Source organism: Triturus cristatus, chromosome 9, assembly GCF_964204655.1.
Source record: "Triturus cristatus chromosome 9, aTriCri1.1, whole genome shotgun sequence".
Classification (NCBI taxonomy): Eukaryota; Metazoa; Chordata; class Amphibia; order Caudata; family Salamandridae; genus Triturus; species Triturus cristatus.
The window spans coordinates 1,031,278,156-1,031,296,411 of NC_140592.1; positions in this window are offsets into that span (position 1 = coordinate 1,031,278,156).

Consider the following 18,256-nt stretch of genomic DNA (forward strand, 5'->3'; position numbering starts at 1 on the left):
GAAAGCTAGTAAAGATGGAGGGTCCCAGAGGTGAAATTTGCCATTAGAACTAAGGTAGAAGGTCAGTTCTTCCTCTGAGATGTTAGTGAAGGCTTGTTGGATCACGGAGATCTTTTTGTGGAAGAATTGAGCTATTTGCTTAGACCATTCTTCCGTGCATGGCCCTTCCTTTGGGCCGGCTTTCGGGGTGGTAAAGGATTTAACTATGCTAAAGATTTCCTTACTCTTATTTTGGGCATTTTCTAACTTGGTTTGAAAGAAGTTTTTCTTGGCTGCCTTCACGAGAATGTAATGAGCTTTTAAGGTGTCTTTATACACCTTCCTGTCCTCATTTTTCTACTATTTCTTTTGCTAGATCTGAGGGAATCGTTAACCCCTTCTGTGCCCATGACGAGCTGGACTCGTCATGGAGCACAGTCGCGCTGTGCCCATGACGAGTCCAGCTCGTCATGGGACCCACCCTTGGGGGAAGCGCTGGCTCTCCCCCCGTGATTCGGCGATTTTTTTTTTTTTTTTTTTTTTTTTTTTTACTGGGGAGGCAGGGGACGACCTTCCCCTGCCTCCCCCCGCCCCCCCCCGCCCGCGTCATCAATGACGTCAGCGCGCGAGCTGCGCTGACGTCACCGGAGGCTTCCCCTTTGCTCTCCGAGGCGCAGGAAGCCATTTGCTTCCTGCGCGTCGGAGAGTAAAGGTCAGTTTTGGGGCTGGGGAGGGGGTATTATTGCTTCGGTGGGTTAGGTAGGGTGGGGGCACAATGCTGGGGGGGTAGAAATGTTTTTTTGTAGGCTCCGCTTTGTCCATACGCTTAGATCGTCCAAGTGCAGGCGCTTGTTGATGAAATTGATGTGAAAAAAAACCGCTCGTTTTCGTTTTTCTCTTGTTTTCTGCGTCATGGGTGCTGCTAGCGTGGGATGGGGGTGGGGGGCGAAATAAAGTCAGCCATAGGGGTTGCAAAGTGGCCAGATTGATTTTATTTGCATCCAAATACACCAGCATCAGAGTTTGCCAGTGCAGTGCGACTTTCGTTTTCTCGTGTAACTTTGAACAGTATTGTTGTACCAAGGGGGGGTGAAAGAAAGTAAGACAGAGGGGTTGCAAAGTGGCCAGATTGATTTTATGTGCATCCAAGTACACCAGCATCACATAGTTTTCCAGTGAAGTGCTACTTTCGTTTTCTGGTCTTCCTTTGAACAGCATTGTTGTTCCCCGGGGGCAAAATAAAGTTAGACAGAGGGATTGCAAAGTGGCCAGATTGATTTCTTTTACATCTTGTGATCGGTGGGTGCTGGTAGGGGGGTGGGGGATGAAACAAAATAAGTCAGAGGGGTTGCAAAGTGCCTTGTTTTTTTTTAGTATACAAATACACCAGCATCACAGAGTTTGCCAGTGAAGTGCTACTATCGTTTACTCGTGTAACGTTGAAGAGCATTGTTGTTCCCAGGGGGGGCGAAATAAAGTGAGACAGAGGGGTTGCAAAGTGGCCAGATTGATTTTATTTGCTTCCAAGTACACCAGCATCAGAGTTTGCCAGTGCAGTGCGACTTTCGTTTTCTCGTCTAACTTTGAGCAGCATTGTTGTTCCCAGGGGGGGCGAAATAAAGTAAGACAGAGGGGTTGCAAAGTGGCCAGATTGATTTCATTTGCATCCAAGTACACCAGCATCAGAGTTTGCCAGTGTATTGCTACTTTCGTTTTCTCGTCTTCCTTTGAACAGCATTGTTGTTTCCAGGGTGGGAGAGTGTACCATTTCTGGAGGTACTGCAATACCTGGTTGATGGGTGCATTGGAAAACACAATGTGCACCATGGTTCTGTTTTTCTGGATGTGGTCTACCATACTGCTTATGTTTTGTAAGGATGTAAGCAATGGACAGTGAAACGGTTCCCTTCAGGGCCTTCCTTTGAGCAGCATTGTTGTTCCCAGGGGGGGGTGAAATAAAGTAAGACAGAGGGGTTGCAAAGTGGCCAGATTGATTTTATTTGCATCCAAGTACACCAGCATCAGAGTTTGCCAGTGAAGTGCTTCTTTTGTTTTCTCATCTAATTTTGAACAACATTGTTGTTCCCAGGGGGGGCGAAATAAAGTAAGACAGAGGGGTTGCAAAGTGGCCAGATTGATTTTATTTGCATCCAAGTACACCAGCATCAGAGTTTGCCAGTGTATTGCTACTTTCGTTTTCTCGTCTTACTTTGAACAGCATTGTTGTTTCCAGGGTGGGAGAGTGTACCATTTCTGGAGGTACTGCAATACCTGGTTGATGGGTGAATTGGAAAACACAATGCGCACTATGGTTCTGTTTTTTTATATGTGGTCTACCATACTGCTTATGTTTTGTAAGGATGTAAGCAATGGACAGTGAAACGGTTCCCTTCAGGGCCTTCCTTTGAGCAGCATTGTTGTTCCCAGGGGGGGCGAAATAAAGTAAGACAGAGGGGTTGCAAAGTGGCCAGATTGATTTTATTTGCATCCAAGTACACCAGCATCAGAGTTTGCCAGTGAAGTGCTTCTTTTGTTTTCTCATCTAACTTTGAACAGCATTGTTGTTCCCAGGGGGGGGCGAAATAAAGTAAGACAGAGGGGTTGCAAAGTGGCCAGATTGATTTCATTTGCATCCAAGTACACCAGCATCAGAGTTTGCCAGTGTATTGCTACTTTCGTTTTCTCGTCTTCCTTTGAACAGCATTGTTGTTTCCAGGGTGGGAGAGTGTACCATTTCTGGAGGTACTGCAATACCTGGTTGATGGGTGCATTGGAAAACACAATGTGCACCATGGTTCTGTTTTTCTGGATGTGGTCTACCATACTGCTTATGTTTTGTAAGGATGTAAGCAATGGACAGTGAAACGGTTCCCTTCAGGGCCTTCCTTTGAGCAGCATTGTTGTTCCCAGGGGGGGCGAAATAAAGTAAGACAGAGGGGTTGCAAAGTGGCCAGATTGATTTTATTTGCATCCAAGTACACCAGCATCAGAGTTTGCCAGTGAAGTGCTTCTTTTGTTTTCTCATCTAACTTTGAACAGCATTGTTGTTCCCAGGGGGGGCGAAATAAAGTAAGACAGAGGGGTTGCAAAGTGGCCAGATTGATTTTATTTGCATCCAAGTACACCAGCATCAGAGTTTGCCAGTGAAGTGCTACTTTTGTTTTCTCGTCTTCCTTTGAACAGTATTGTTGTTCCCAGGGGGGGCGAAATAAAGTAAGACAGAGGGGTTGCAAAGTGGCCAGATTGTTTTTATTTGCATCCAAGTACACCAGCATCAGAGTTTGCCAGTGAAGTGCTACTTTCGTTTTCTCGTCTAACTTTGAACAGCATTGTTGTTTGCAGGGTGGGAGAGTGTACCATTTCTGGAGGTACTGCAATACCTGGTTGATGGGTGCATTGGAAAACACAATGTGCACCATGGTTCGGTTTTTATGGATGTGGTCTACCATACTGCTTATGTTTTGTAAGGATGTAAGCAATGGAAAGTGAAACGGTTCCCTTCAGGGCCCTCTAGTCATGTCCATAACTTTTCCGGTGAAACCACTCGCTGATTTCTGAATAGTTAGTGAGAGATCGTTTAGGTAACCATGTTGTTTCTGCTTACATTGCACATGCTTTGCATTCCCTAGGAGTGTTTTTTTTTTTTTTTTAGGCAGTGTATTACTCTTATCAAGTGCATAATTTGAATTGAGCCACATCCAAGTGTTTATAGCGAGCACAATTAGGTTATAGCTGAAGGCAGTGCGAGTTTCTCTCAGTGGGCAAGTATGGCGTTCAGTGGGGATGTGGCACTATGGCCGGAGCTGTTGAATTTGGAAATGGGGAACCGGGTTCAGCATTCATGACCAGTCCACCACACCACTGTACTGAGGGAGCACATTCCCATGCTACACCGTAGAAGGCCCCACTAGACCTTAGAAGGCTTGATGTCTTAGCACAAGCAGGTGTACTGTAGTGGTGTCAACTTACAAAAGAGTACAAAGTACAAGTAGAGGTATAAAAGTGCAATAAATGGCAGACACGCAAAACACAGGAACACACTGGGTAGGCACTTCTACGGGCATGGAGAACAGAATTTCCTATAATGTAGAGACTTCCTTCACACAATAGAGAGGGTGTGAATTAAGTTTGGAAGTGTCTTTGCAGGAGGAGAACTTTGAGGTTAGTTTTGAAGGACTGGGAAGAGGGAGGGGGTGGTCCGGAGCTGACGCTCAGTTCCAGATTCTCGCCGCGTTGCTTGTAAAGGATTGGGCCATCGATCTTTCCTTTTTGAAAGTGGGAGGGTCAAGCAATACATTTTGCGCAGTACGTGATGGTCTAGAGCATTATATGCATATGTTACAATAAAGTTTTTTTTCTTCTTTTTATTCTAGTCTAAAGCTTTTCGACGGTGGCTGTTCTGCAGTTTTGTGTAGTTGCATTGTGTTGGTAAGAAATTTTTTGTTGTTGTATTTACACCAAATGAGTAATAATATAATGTCTGAATGAATTGTTTTGTAAGTGATGTCATAATGGCGGCATATTTAGTTAGTGGTTTGAGCATGACATTCTTTGCGGTGTGTTTTGCATAGTCTTATGTGTAATTGCTTTTCTCTTTCTTTTTTAGTGGGATATTGTTGATCCATACTGTGTCTGTACAGAGTTGGTGGTGGTGAGTAGTTTAGCTGCCTCTGGCAAGTGAGTGGTATTGTTTTGGAGTATATTTGAGTTTTTGATAAAGGTGCTTTTTGCTTATTACTTATTTTACAAAGAGTTTGTTGTTGTTGACAAGTTACCTTTATTAGTAAGCAATATGGCTAGCCGTAGAATGACTGCTCAACAGGTGGTCGGTATGCTTCTTGAATCTTCCTCTGAGCATGATTATGAGACTGACAGTGCGTCTGAGGGAGAGGAGGGAGGGGATGATTCTGGCAGTGAGTTTTCACTCAACATGGAATCATCGGATGATGAAGGTACTCTCAGTGCAGATGAAGGTACTCTTGGTGTGGATGAAGCAACTCTCAGTGCGGATGAAGTGCCTGTCTTAGAGGAGGAAACTGCTGTGCCGATGGTGCAAGAGGCATCTGGATTGCAGTCTGAGGCTGCTAGGCTTCCTACTGGAAGTGCTGGACTTTGGGTTGATCCAAACATGGTGCAGCCGGTGTTGCCTGCCTTTAGCGGTGATGCAGGGTGTACAGTGAATTGTGAAAGCTTTTTGCCTATACAGTTTTTTCAGTTGTTTATGGATGATGTATTTTTGGGTGAGATTGTTGAGCAGACGAATTTGTATGCTGAACAGTTTTTGAGGAACAACAGCGACAAATTTAGGCCCCAGTCTAGAGCTACCCGGTGGACTCCCACATATCTGGAAGAGATTAAGAAGTTTTTGGGTTTGACTTTATTGATGGATGTGGTAAGGAAGCCAACCTTGGCTTCATATTGGTCTACTAGCCCCTTGTTGGCAACTGCCATATTTCCTGCAGTTATGACTCGTAATCGGTATTTACTTTTGCTACGTATGCTGCATTTTGTTGATAATTCTATGGCGTTGCCACGAGATCACCCTGACTGTGACCGTCTTTTTAAGATTCGGCCCGTTCTTGATCACTTTGTGGATCGATTTTCTGAGATCTATACTCCAGGGAAAGAAATATCTATTGATGAGTCTTTGGTCTTGTTCAAGGGCCGTTTGGTTTTTAGGCAGTACATCCCTAGCAAGAGGGCACGCTATGGAATTAAGCTGTATATGTTGTCTGAGAGTAGGACAGGATATGTTTTTAATTTTCGTGTGTACACTGGTAGAGATTCTGCTATTGACCCCCCAGGTTGTCCGTCCACTTTTGGAGTTGCAGAGAAAATTGTGTGGGATCTTGCTAGGAGACTGTTTAACAGAGGCCACCATTTGTACCTTGATAACTTCTATACTGCTGTGCAATTATTTAAGGAATTGTATAAAGTGGACACTTTTGCATGTGGCACAATCCACTCTAACCGTAAAGCTTATCCGAAAGAGCTTGTTTGCAAAAAACTTCAGAGGGGGCAGTGCAGTTCCTTGCGTAGTGATGAACTACTAGCTGTAAAATTTGTGGACAGGAGGGATGTGTACATGCTGACTACCATCCATGATGAGAGTACTTCACCTGTGGCTGTTTGGGGTTAGGTTGCTGAAGTGCGCAAACCTGTGTGCATTCTAGACTACAATAAGCACATGGGTGGTGTTGACAGAGTAGATCAGAGGTTGGAACCTTACTCTGCTATTCGGAAGGCTTATGTTTGGTATAAGAAGTTGGCCATCCATTTCTTCGAATTAGCAATGTTCAATGCTTTTATTGTGTTCAAGGAGTGTTCTCCTGCGTCAAAGTTGACATTTCTTCAGTTTCAGCACTCTGTGATAGCTAGCCTTGTTGTTGTGGAACAGGCAAGTGTTCCTAGATTTGGAGTGGTGGAGGATGTGGTTCAATTGAAAGATCGCCACTTTCCTGATTTCATCCCTCCCACACCGGCAAAAGATTTTCCCACTAGGAGATGTAGAGTCTGTTGGCGAAGAGATAAGCGGAAGGAGTCTCGTATGTACTGCTCCGACTGTCCATCTAAACCTGGGCTGTGTGTCCCTGCTTGTTTTAGAGAAACCATACAAAAAATAATTTTTGGGAGCAATCATGAGTGGTAAAGTTAACTGATTGGTTTGTATTCTTTGAAAAATTTGATTCTGTTTCAAGGTTGGCGTTAGTGCAATGTGTTTAGTTTCTGATTTTGTGTTTGTAGATTTGTATCTATTTGTGATTTGTTTGTGTTTTTATTTTTGTCTAAAAAAATCCTAAATGTGTTGGCAATGTGTGTGGACTGGCACTTCTTTGGCGGTGTACGTGGAATGGTGCTTGGCTGGCGGTGTGCATGGACTGGTGCTTGGCTGGTGGTGTGCGTGGACTGGTGCTTGGCTGGCGGTGTGCGTGGACTGGTGCTTGGCTGGCGGTGTGCGTGGACTGGTGCTTGGCTGGCGGTGTGCGTGGACTGGTGCTTGGCTGGCGGTGTGCGTGGACTGGTGCTTGGCTGGCGGTGTGCGTGGACTGGTGCTTGGCTGGCGGTGTGCACCAGAGTGGACTGGTGCTTGGCTGGCGGTGTGCGTGGACTGGTGCTTGGCTGGCGGTGTGTGTGGACTGGTGCTTGGCTGGCGGTGTGTGTGGACTGGTGCTTGGCTGGCGGTGTGTGTGGACTGGTGCTTGGCTGGCGGTGTGCGTGGACTGGTGCTTGGCTGGCGGTGTGCGTGGACTGGTGCTTGGCTGGCGGTGTGCGTGGACTGGCGCTTGGCTAGCGGTGTGCGTGGACTGGTGTTTAGCTAGCGGTGTGCGTGGACTGGCGCTCGGCTGGCTGTGTGAGTAGTGACTTGCTGCTGGTCACTACACACACTGCTAGCTGAGTGCCACTCCACGCAATCCATCTGCTTGTGTAGTTGCTGTGTCAGGAATGTGGGCGTGTGAAAGTGATGGGCTCTTGAATGGCGCTGTGTGCTGGTGTGAGTTTTGTTATGTGATGGGCCCGCGGCTGGCGGTATGAATGGTTTTGTATGTCTCACGCGTATGAAAGGTGTATGAATGGCCTGTAAAGAGGTTGGTGCCTTGTCGTGGCTTTACAGCTCACGAGCTGTGAGTCAATGGTTCAGTATCTCGCCCTTTCAATTATTAACAGTGCATTTCATTTTTGTGAAATCACTTGCTAATACAATTGTATATTCTGAACCATCACTCACTCTCGTGCCAAATCCAACCAGTATGTGTGTGTGCTTGAGGATTAGATGGCTGTGCAGTAATATTTGCCTTTCTGAAGCAGGGTGTACCTTGTCCCTTTTGTGAATTTTGTAATGTGTTGTTTTTGTGCCTGGTGGTGCGAATGGTCTTGTGTGTATCACGTATGAAAGGTGTGTGAATGGCCTGTAAAGCGGTTGGTGCCTTGCCGTGGCTTTACAGCTCACGAGCTGTGAGTCATTGGTTCAGTTTTTTCTCCATTGAATTATTGACAGTGCATTTCATTTTTGTGAAATCTCTTGTTAATAAAATTTAATATACTGAACCATCACTCGCCCTCGTGCCAAATCCAACCAGTATGTGTGTGCGTTTGAGGAATAGGTGGCTGTGCAGGATTCTTTGTCTTTTTAGTTTCTCTGCCAAGGTGTATGTTCCATGTAAAAATAACCCACCGACTGTAGATATTGTCGTAAACCCATGGGAGTTCATGGTGATGTCTCTCTTGTGAATTCCAAAAAGGTTTTTTATCCTCAATGTCCTGCAAACCTCAAAATATCGGTCACATTGTCCATGCAATATTGTGCCAAAATTCTCACGTTGTAGAAACAATGTCAAAACGTTCTGGTTTTGCAAGGGGGTCAACTGTCTTTTTGGCCCGTGCTCGGCGGCCATCTAGGGAAACCAACCAAACCCATACATTTCTGAAAACTAGACACTCGGGGGCTTCCAGGGAGGTATGGCTTGCGTGGATTCCCCAACGTTTCCTTACCCAGAATCCCCTGCAAACCTCAATTTTAGCTGAAAAAATCACTTTTTTCACACATTTTGGGGTGGGAAAGTAGTGGCATCACCGGGCTCACACAAATTTACCACCACCCAGCGTTCCCCCAGGTCTCCCGGTAAAAATGGTGCCTCACTTGTGTGGGAGGCCCAAGTACCCGCGGCAGGCAAGGGCCCAAAACGCAGTGAGGCGACATCAAAATGGCCTGTCGCAAAACAACCTGGTTTTGCAAGGGGGGTCACTTAGGTTTTTGGCCTGGTGCTCGGCGGCCATCTAGGGAAACCTACCAAACCCACGCATTTCTGAAAACTAGACACCCGGCGGCTTCCAGGGAGGTGTGGCTTGCGTGGATCCCCCAACGTTTCCTTACCCAGAATCCCCTGCAAACCTCAATTTTTGCTGAAAAAAGCACTTTTTTCACACATTTTGGGGTGGGAAAGTAGTGGCATCACCGGGCTCACACAAATTTACCACCACCCAGCGTTCCCCCAGGTCTCCCGGTAAAAATGGTGCCTCACTTGTGTGGGAGGCCCAAGTACCCGCGGCAGGCAAGGGCCCAAAACGTAGTGAGGCAACATCAAAATGGCCTGTCGCAAAACCACCTGGTTTTGCAAGGGGGGTCACTTAGGTTTTTGGCCCGGTGCTCGGCGGCCATCTAGGGAAACCTACCAAACCCACGCATTTCTGAAAACTAGACACCCGGCGGGTTCCAGGGAGGTATGGCTTGCGTGGATCCCCCAACGTTTCCTTACCCAGAATCCCCTGCAAACCTCAATTTTTGCTGAAAAAATCACTTTTTTCACACATTTTGGGGTGGGAAAGTAGTGGCATCACCGGGCTCACACAAATTTACCACCACCCAGCGTTCCCCCAGGTCTCCCGGTAAAAATGGTGCCTCACTTGTGTGGGAGGCCCAAGTACCCGCGGCAGGCAAGGGCCCAAAACGCAGTGAGGCGACATCAAAATGGCCTGTCGCAAAACCACCTGGTTTTGCAAGGGGGGTCACTTAGGTTTTTGGCCCGGTGCTCGGCGGCCATCTAGGGAAACCTACCAAACCCACGCATTTCTGAGAACTAGACACCCGGCGGCTTCCAGGGAGGTATGGCTTGCGTGGATCCCCCAACGTTTCCTTACCCAGAATCCCCTGCAAACCTCAATTTTTGCTGAAAAAATCACTTTTTTCACACATTTTGGGGTGGGAAAGTAGTGGCATCACCGGGCTCACACAAATTTACCACCACCCAGCGTTCCCCCAGGTCTCCCGGTAAAAATGGTGCTTCACTTGTGTGGGAGGCCCAAGTACCCGCGACAGGCAAGGGCCCAAAACGCAGTGAGGCGACATTGTGAAAGTGGCTCTAGGACTGACCCTATGCCGGAGACGATTGGGCGTCCTGGAGGTGGTCTCTTCTCTTTATGTATTTTAGGGAGGGAATAGAAGTACGGTATTTTTGGGGAGGTCGTTTTAAGGAACTCTGCTTCGTTACGTGAAATCCACCTGTTGGTTTCGGCTTCTTCTACCAAGATTTTTATTGTTTGTTGTAGTCTTGGTGTGGGGTCTGTTGTAATGATGGTGTAAAATTTATCATCAGATAGTTCCTTAAAACGACCTCCCCAATTTGCGGATTATTTTTTGAAACCACTGGTTCAAAAGACACCCACCTACTTGAAGTACACACATGACCTACTAAATTACCTTAAGAATGAAACCTTCTCCACTGACACCATGCTCCTAGTGGGTTTTGATGTAGAAAGTTTATATACCAGCTTGCCCCAACAAAAAACCCTGGAAACTCTTGAAGAAATACTTTTTGATCAAGATTGGTCTCACCAAACCCCACGGCACTTCATTTTACAATGCTGCGCTTTGGCACTCACTGAGAATTATTTTGAGTACGAAGGGAAACTGTACCAACAACGACACGGAACATCTATGGGCAGCACATTCGCGCCGAGCGTAGCAGGACTCTACGTGAGCGCCTTTGAGAAAATGTACATACACAATGTAAGGAATCCGTACCAGACTAAAATCCGATTCTGGAAACGATATATTGATGACATCATGGTAATCTGGGAAGGTGACCAACAAAGTCTAAGTAACTTTCATGAATGGATGAATAAACAAGACGAGTGCTTGAGATTTGCCTACACAGCTAACAACATGCAGCTAGACTTCCTCGACCTTACAATCTACATTGAACAGGATACTGTCAAGACACGAACCTTCTTCAAACCCACTGCCAGAAATAGTCTCCTTTCATTCAATAGTTTTCACCCATGCCCGCTAAGAGAAAAGTTACCATATAGCCAGTTCTTACGGCATAAACGCAACTGCAGTGACTTAACAGAATACAAAAAACAAGCCAACGAATTAAGCTCTAAGCTACTGAGAAGAGACTACCTGACGAAAATAATATCAAAATGTAAGAAAAGGGCCAGAAACCAACCCAGGGATTGTCTACTAGAAACAACACAGAGGAACCCTCCCGATGATACACCTACTTGTGTCACGACCTACAGTACAGCGAGCAATGCAGTTAAGAAAATAATTAACAAGAACTGGCGTATCCTGACCTCTGGAACCTTAAAATGGCATAAACCCAGATTTGCCAATAAAAGGACGAGGAATATAAAAGACATATTGGTACACACACGACCCCCAGTCCCCCCGAAGCCAATAAACCACTTGTGGGACTTACAACCAGTCAGAGGACACTACCCGTGTGGACAATGCTCAGTATGTCACCTGACGACATCAACCAAAGCTGTTCAACTAACACCTAACCTAATGTGGACCATAAGACAACATACAAACTGTAATACATCCCATGTTGTCTATATGATCACGTGCCCCTGCAACCTAAGATATATCGGTATGACGTGCAGGAAAGTCAAACTGAGGATTTGCGAGCACAGAAGCAACGTGAAGTGCAAACGAGAAACCACAAAAATGAGCAGACATTACATCGAACAAAAACACTCTGTGGATGACCTAAAATGGATCATAATTGAAACACTAGTAGGAACGAAAAACAATGCAGAGAAAATCCTATTTGAAAGAGAACAAAGATGGGTACACCGTCTGAGTACAGACACCATGGGCCTGAACAATAATATACCTTGGTTGAGCTTTAAGTAACGATTGAAACTACCGGTATATCGCTAAAAGCTCGTTATGTTCCTGATACCTGACTTGATTTATTTGTTCCTAATGTGCTAAGAGTTAGCTATGTACCCTGCTTGCTCCACATTTTTCTGACTAATGTGGCCACAGATTAAAAAAAAAACAATACATTCCTCTAAACTCAACACCCGACTCGCTATGATTTGACTTAACGCAGCCAAATCATCGTAAAAGACTTTACATTTCACTTTATACCAATCGTCCCCTTAATCGGGATCCCCCTTTTTCCAAATTCCAGTCCCTGTCACACTCCTCCGTAACACGCCTCATAGCGAGACATGAATAACTGTTACATCGCGGTAAATCTACCGCTGGTCCTACACCTTTTTCCATTACATTCTAGAGGAATACTACCCCTCATAGTCCTCCTTCAGTTTTCACTGTCAGTGCATAAATCGACCGACACGAGATCCCGCTCTACACGAGCCCTGGAAGCCAGCGTCAGCACAAGTCGTGCTTAGCCCACAGAAGAGGTAGGAGTAACTAGGAAGAACTCTTTCCCAAGGCAAGAAGTATCGATGGAGCAGATTATCTAACGGTACCCTCTACCATGCCCTCTCCCCTCCCCCCCCACCCCTTCCCCTTTCCCTCTCCCCCTTTATCGACCCAATTAGGCTACGCGCTACGGTGGCAACGCAGCAGCCTGAATTCCGGTGCTGCATTAAGGTAACCGTTTTGTTTTCTTTTAAGACACCGAATGAATAAGGGGCTCCGCTTGGTAAGAATATACACAACCGCATATGAGACTGGTGGGACTTAGTGACAGAACTATAACTTGGCGCTTTTAACTCCACGCCGTGTTCCAAATTACCACTATGGTTAAGATAGACTGAATGCAATAACTACGGTCAAAATAGAGGAACCGTCTACCGCTATGCATAAAGGAAATAATCACCCACTCCAACTGGTGTATTTCTGAATATCACACGTAATTCCCCTTCCCCCCCCCCTATGGCCAAACCTCTGAGGTATAATAAAGATTTGCGATTTGAATAGCTTGCCTTACAGTATGATAAAGAATTGCCATTTTTTCAAAATATCTGCTTTACCAGTACTTAGAAAAGTACTCGTATCATTGTTTGTCTCTTTCAAAACCATATGTCTCTTTTTTCTTAGGTAACATTAACCTTGAGGTACTGTTAGACCTCGTGTTTATGAAAACATTCATAAACCCTCCTTCAGAACTGGGCACTACCGGTTCTCACAACCACTAGGTCCTGAAGAACGCCCAACGACCCCCTCCTGGGGCACTGGAAGGGCAGAAACATGTCGACCTTTTTTGATCTGGACACTAACAAGTGCATTGGGTACATTATCTGACCTATTGCACGAGTATTTTTACTTTTTTTAAAAGTCTCCTCACACACCGGACAGAATAAAATATTAATTTTGAGGGCAGTGTGAGAAAGACATTTTTAACACCACTATATCACTTTTGCACATATATTCCTGATCACTACTGAAAAATCAGTGGTTCCCTCCACGTGGAGGAAGCATTGCACAAAAGAGACCCAATGATAATGCTGACGCGTATAAATAAGGCGGAGAATCAAGATAAACCGCTATACCACCTAAGATACGTGATTGAGGGTTCTCATAATACCTTTTTTAGGTATTGATGGTTAAAACGGTTTAAGAACCACCCTTTTTTCAGTTACAAGTGATCCATTCCCTTTGATTCGTAATACATTATAGGAAGAAGAATGGATGACTGCTTCTTCTAGCTCCCCCCCCCCTTTGTTGATTACAATAGCTAAGTAACATACTTCATAATATCGCACGCCTTTCACGGAGAAGTTAGAGTTCCAAATAAACTCCCCCCGAATTCAGTACATTTCTTTAAGGGTGTTAGCTTTCAGAATCACAGTTAGATTAGCAAAACAATACTGTAATTTGGGTAAGGCAGCCATTTTTGCAAATGCGATTCACCAATCATTAATAAGGGTAATTTCTGCCAGAAAGAGACACTCCTCTTCGGAGCTCTTAATTGCCGGTCAGACATTTGACATCAGACTCATTGTGGTATATCTGCACACCAAGATATCTGAAAGTGCTATATTTACACAAAAGGTTCAATCTTGGTAGGGTGTTTATCTCAGATTCTGTCAAACGTTTGACCAGAGCAGACATTTTACCTCAATAAGTTTACGAACCAATGCCTCACTAAAGCATCTCAACATAGCAATGAAGGGGGCATGTTCTGCACGTATATCTCACTAATATAACAAAATAACAACTACATATTTTGATATCATGTGAGATGTACTTCAAATGTTGCTGCTATCGCAATAGAAACCAAAAAACCCATTGCAAGTGCAAACAGAAGAGAGAGTTCCTATCTCAATTTTAGACCAGTTCTACACCGCATATCGCTATGAAACCTGGAATTTGGTGTACTGTATTATAGAGACATCCAAGTCCTGCACATAGCTTTTGGGCATGTACTATGGGATTTGGCCTAGGATATACCCAGCCAGGCCTTTGATAGCAATGTGCATTGAGCTTAGGGTGCAGACCTTGACTGAACCTCCACACAGCCCACTGTGCATGGTCATCTGAAAGAAGGCACTGGGTCTTTAGCCATCTCTTTATGGGTGGTCTCTTTTTGACCCATCGGTGATATTTCTGCCTGGATCTAAAGGACGGGGCCATTTACATCGTGCTGCTACTCGGCTCAATAATTACCCGAACAGGATCGTCTTTCTTACACAGCCGGCTCCTAGGAGTTACCAGGCCTGGTACTGGTTCCCCACCTTGTCAGCTTGCTGCCATCTGGCGACCTCATTCTTTGGACGATCTCCCCTCAATGTGTGGGATTCGCCTACTGTCTTTATCCTATACCTAGAATATCTGTCCATTTGACCTCCATCCGGACTTTTACCTCAATTCTCCGACGCAGACGTGATCCTTATTGGTTAGTCCAGGCGCTTCCTCTTTTGTCTTCCTTGTTATTGCGCCCTGAAGAAGGTGACACCCAACATTGGGGGCACACACCAAAGCGTGCGTCGGCACTGGAGTTCTTGTGTTCTTCTGTCTCCCTCCGAGATTGTTCATCTATGATATCAAAATTTTGTGTAAATCAATTGTATGAATATGTTGGTCTTATTTATGAAAATACATTGTGTAGACGCCACTACTTTGTTAACCAGGACCGTGTGGCTTTCTAGTACTGTCAACCTTGTTGTGGAGGGTGGGCTATCACAAGATGTTATTGTGTGAGTTTGTGTGCTGGATTGGTTTTCAATGTTAGGATATATAGGGAATGAATGAGTATGCATTGGTCTGATTGAATGGTTGTGTTGTACTGTACCTGTTGCGGCGTAGTTATCTGTTGTTGTTATTTATTTCACATTATCGTGCTTCATGTGATTTAATATAATAAACTTGATGTAATTTATTTCCAGTATATCCTTTGTTTCTGTTTACGTTGTTAACAAAAAAAGTTTTGATTTTGTGTGTTTTGTCCTGCGGGGGGAATAGGTATCTTTGCGTGTTCATATATATCAGTGATGATTAGCACTACAATAATAAGCTGTTAGGCAGTGGCATTTTTGTTGTGAGTATTTCTTTAGCCAAACCCGACACCCACCCCACATGCAATGAGAACCAACTGTGAAGGGCAATTGGCTGTGTGCTTCAGGCAGTTTGTGTCCCCTGTAATCTATGTCCTTGCTGTGCACAGCCTTCTGCCGGGCCTAACACCTTGATGCTATGTCCACAGAGGTGACTGCACCAGGGGCGGCTCCTCTGCTGAGGCGGAGGAGCGTCGTCCCACTGCTCTTCGAGAAGTTAAAAAAAGATAATAAGATAATGTTATTATCATTTTATTTTTCCTACTGCAGTGGCTCAGTTTGTTTCGTGTAGACGGGGCTGGGAACAGTGATGCCAGCGCACTGCAGGAGGAGTGGTGGCACCCTCAAAGTGCACCGTCAAACCATAATGCACACTTGGCATGCTCTTCACCTGCTGTATTGTACAGCCTGGGTGGAGAACATGCCCAGGCTCCCAGTTCCCATTTGAGCGCCAAACCACGGCGCTCAGACCAATCACAACGCTGCATTGCAGCGTTGTGATTGGCTTAGCGGTGCCTAGGAGCCCGTAAGTGCCCTGCTGCCGACTCCAGGAAGAGGATGAAGAGGACGGAGGAGAGTCGGCGGCCGTCCGTACTTAGGTTTTTTTAATTGTCCTTTTCATTCACCCCCACCCCATCCGGTAGAAGCTGCTACTGGACTGCATATGGCAGCCCCAGTACCCAATGCCCACCCTTTAAAAAGCCACTACATCCACAGAATTGGCCAGTGGCACTGTGGGCCTACTTTTTAAGAATGCTTTTCCTTATTTTATAAATATGGCTTTACAAACTTTAATAAAAGTCACCGCATCTAAAGGTTCGTTTGGGTCTATTTGGCTGCATTTTAAACCATGGCTCATGTACACCCTATTTTCTATTCTTTTTAACCGCAGGCCTTTTATTTTTCTTTGGGGGTTTCCATGTAGACGTGCCTACTAAAATCAGAGTTTATTTATTTTGTGGATTCCATTGCCACATTGGCATTGTGATACGAGACATAAACCATTGCTTTTCTTTTATCAAGGTAGTGCATAAAGCACCACATAATAATTTGTGTGAGCCAGAAGCTGGGCATTCTGTATCCTAAAGCATCCCTGACCTCTAAGGCAGTGCTTCCCAAACTTTTTAGAACCACAACCCAAATTGTAGAATGACACAGTTTTGCGAACCACTTAGCTTTAACGGACATGAGGCAGGGTGATTTTTTTAATGTAATAGTAGGAATGCTTTCAAAATACTGTGAATTACCAAAATAGCATACTCTACATTTTTTTTGTGTTCCCCTCTAACAGAAATTGTTGTAAATGTCACAACTATGACCACATCCTTCGATATGTTTTTATCAGACTGTGGCCAAGACAGTGCTCTGCCCATAAAAGTGGCAGATGGTGAACTGCGCTGGATCTGGAACAAGTTTTAGAGTGGGGTGCTGGACAGTGGCATCTGCTCACTAAAATCACAATAATTCTGAAACATCTTGGTGTTAATCCCAGTGAGTTAAACAAATTTGAAAAACCCCTTGCGAAGCAGAGTATTGGGTAATTTCTCATATCTATTTTTGTGTTAAAACAAGGCCTAGTCCTGCATTTTGGAGTGCATGTGTGGACAGAAGGTCAGATTCATTTTATTTTACGCATGGGAGATTAAGTAATTTGCCCAAAGCCAGTGCCAGGACTTGAGCATGGTTCCCCAGGACCAACTTGGAAGCTCAGGCCATTACGCCACATCAATATTTTCAATTTACGTGTGAAAGTTATAAACAAGTGGGATGATTGTGTATGATCACGTATAGTGCGCACATTCTCTCTTCAAAGGGCTTTGTGAAGTAAAAACAAACAAACAAAATACTGGCAGCTTTCAGCAGAAGTCTTGCTCTGGAATATTTGGTTTGTTTCCATCACACTTCAGAATTACAAAAAATGTGCTTACTTTTTGCTTTCCTAACTGCTGATTTATTCTGAAATATGTGTACAGTTTCTTTACAGGCATTTACATGTTGTTGTGTGTTGCAAAAAATGACATCCTAGAGCCCTTCCATTTTTGCACTCTGGACTCAAGCAAGAGGGTTACATGGTTCACTTTAAAAACTCCTCTGACTCTGCAGTCAGGGAAAGAAAAGTGAACAACAATCTAAAAGAATAAGCAGCAATTTGTCAGAGGACCTATCTTAAGATTTGACCCTTTCTTTGGAGAACAGCAAATGCGACATGATAAATACAAAATGTAAATCGTCTGGTGACCAACCAGAGGGTCGCGAACCACAGTTTGAGAAACGCTGCTCTAGGGAATCGGATATGGTGAAGTGTTGTGTTAACAAAAACCAATATGGGCCACCACACAAACTCTCTTGTTTTATGATCCAACGCACATACAGGCACAGCCTAAGCAGTCCCCTCACGCTGCCTCTTTTAGAGACATGGATTTGAGGTGTTTTGTTTCTTAATACAAGGGCGATCTCAGAATGTTGTTGAAGAGAAGTTGGGTGTGAATTTCAAGGGGTATCTAAAGAATGCCTCATTTCCTTCATACTATCGTGAATTGCATCTCATGGGACTAGTCTATATTTCCTATACCAGGTTTTTAAGCAAAGGCCACTTTTGGTTGGATTGAGGCTTTCACTGCTTCCAAACCTAGACATTCATGTGTAGCAGGAAGTAAGCAGTATTGGGTTTGAAACTCTACACCTTGTGTCTGATAGGTCATAGAAATATTGCTTTCAAGGAGCATGTTGACACAGTTTTGTAGAGGAACAGTGATGTGAAGGGTCTGTGCCCCCTTTTCCCCTACCACCATTTAACATCAGCACCTAGGACAGTTGAGAAACCTATCTCAAGTGGTAGTTTTGGAATTTGGGAAGTTGCTGTTAACTTGGGTCAATGTATAATAAGGCTTGAGATATATTTTATCTGGAATACAAAAATGAAGCATGAGTGTCTTGGAAAAGCAATTAAAATGTGATTGTACACTATGTGTTCCCTCCACTATGGTACATCTATGCGAGATACAACCCATAGGTTAAGGTT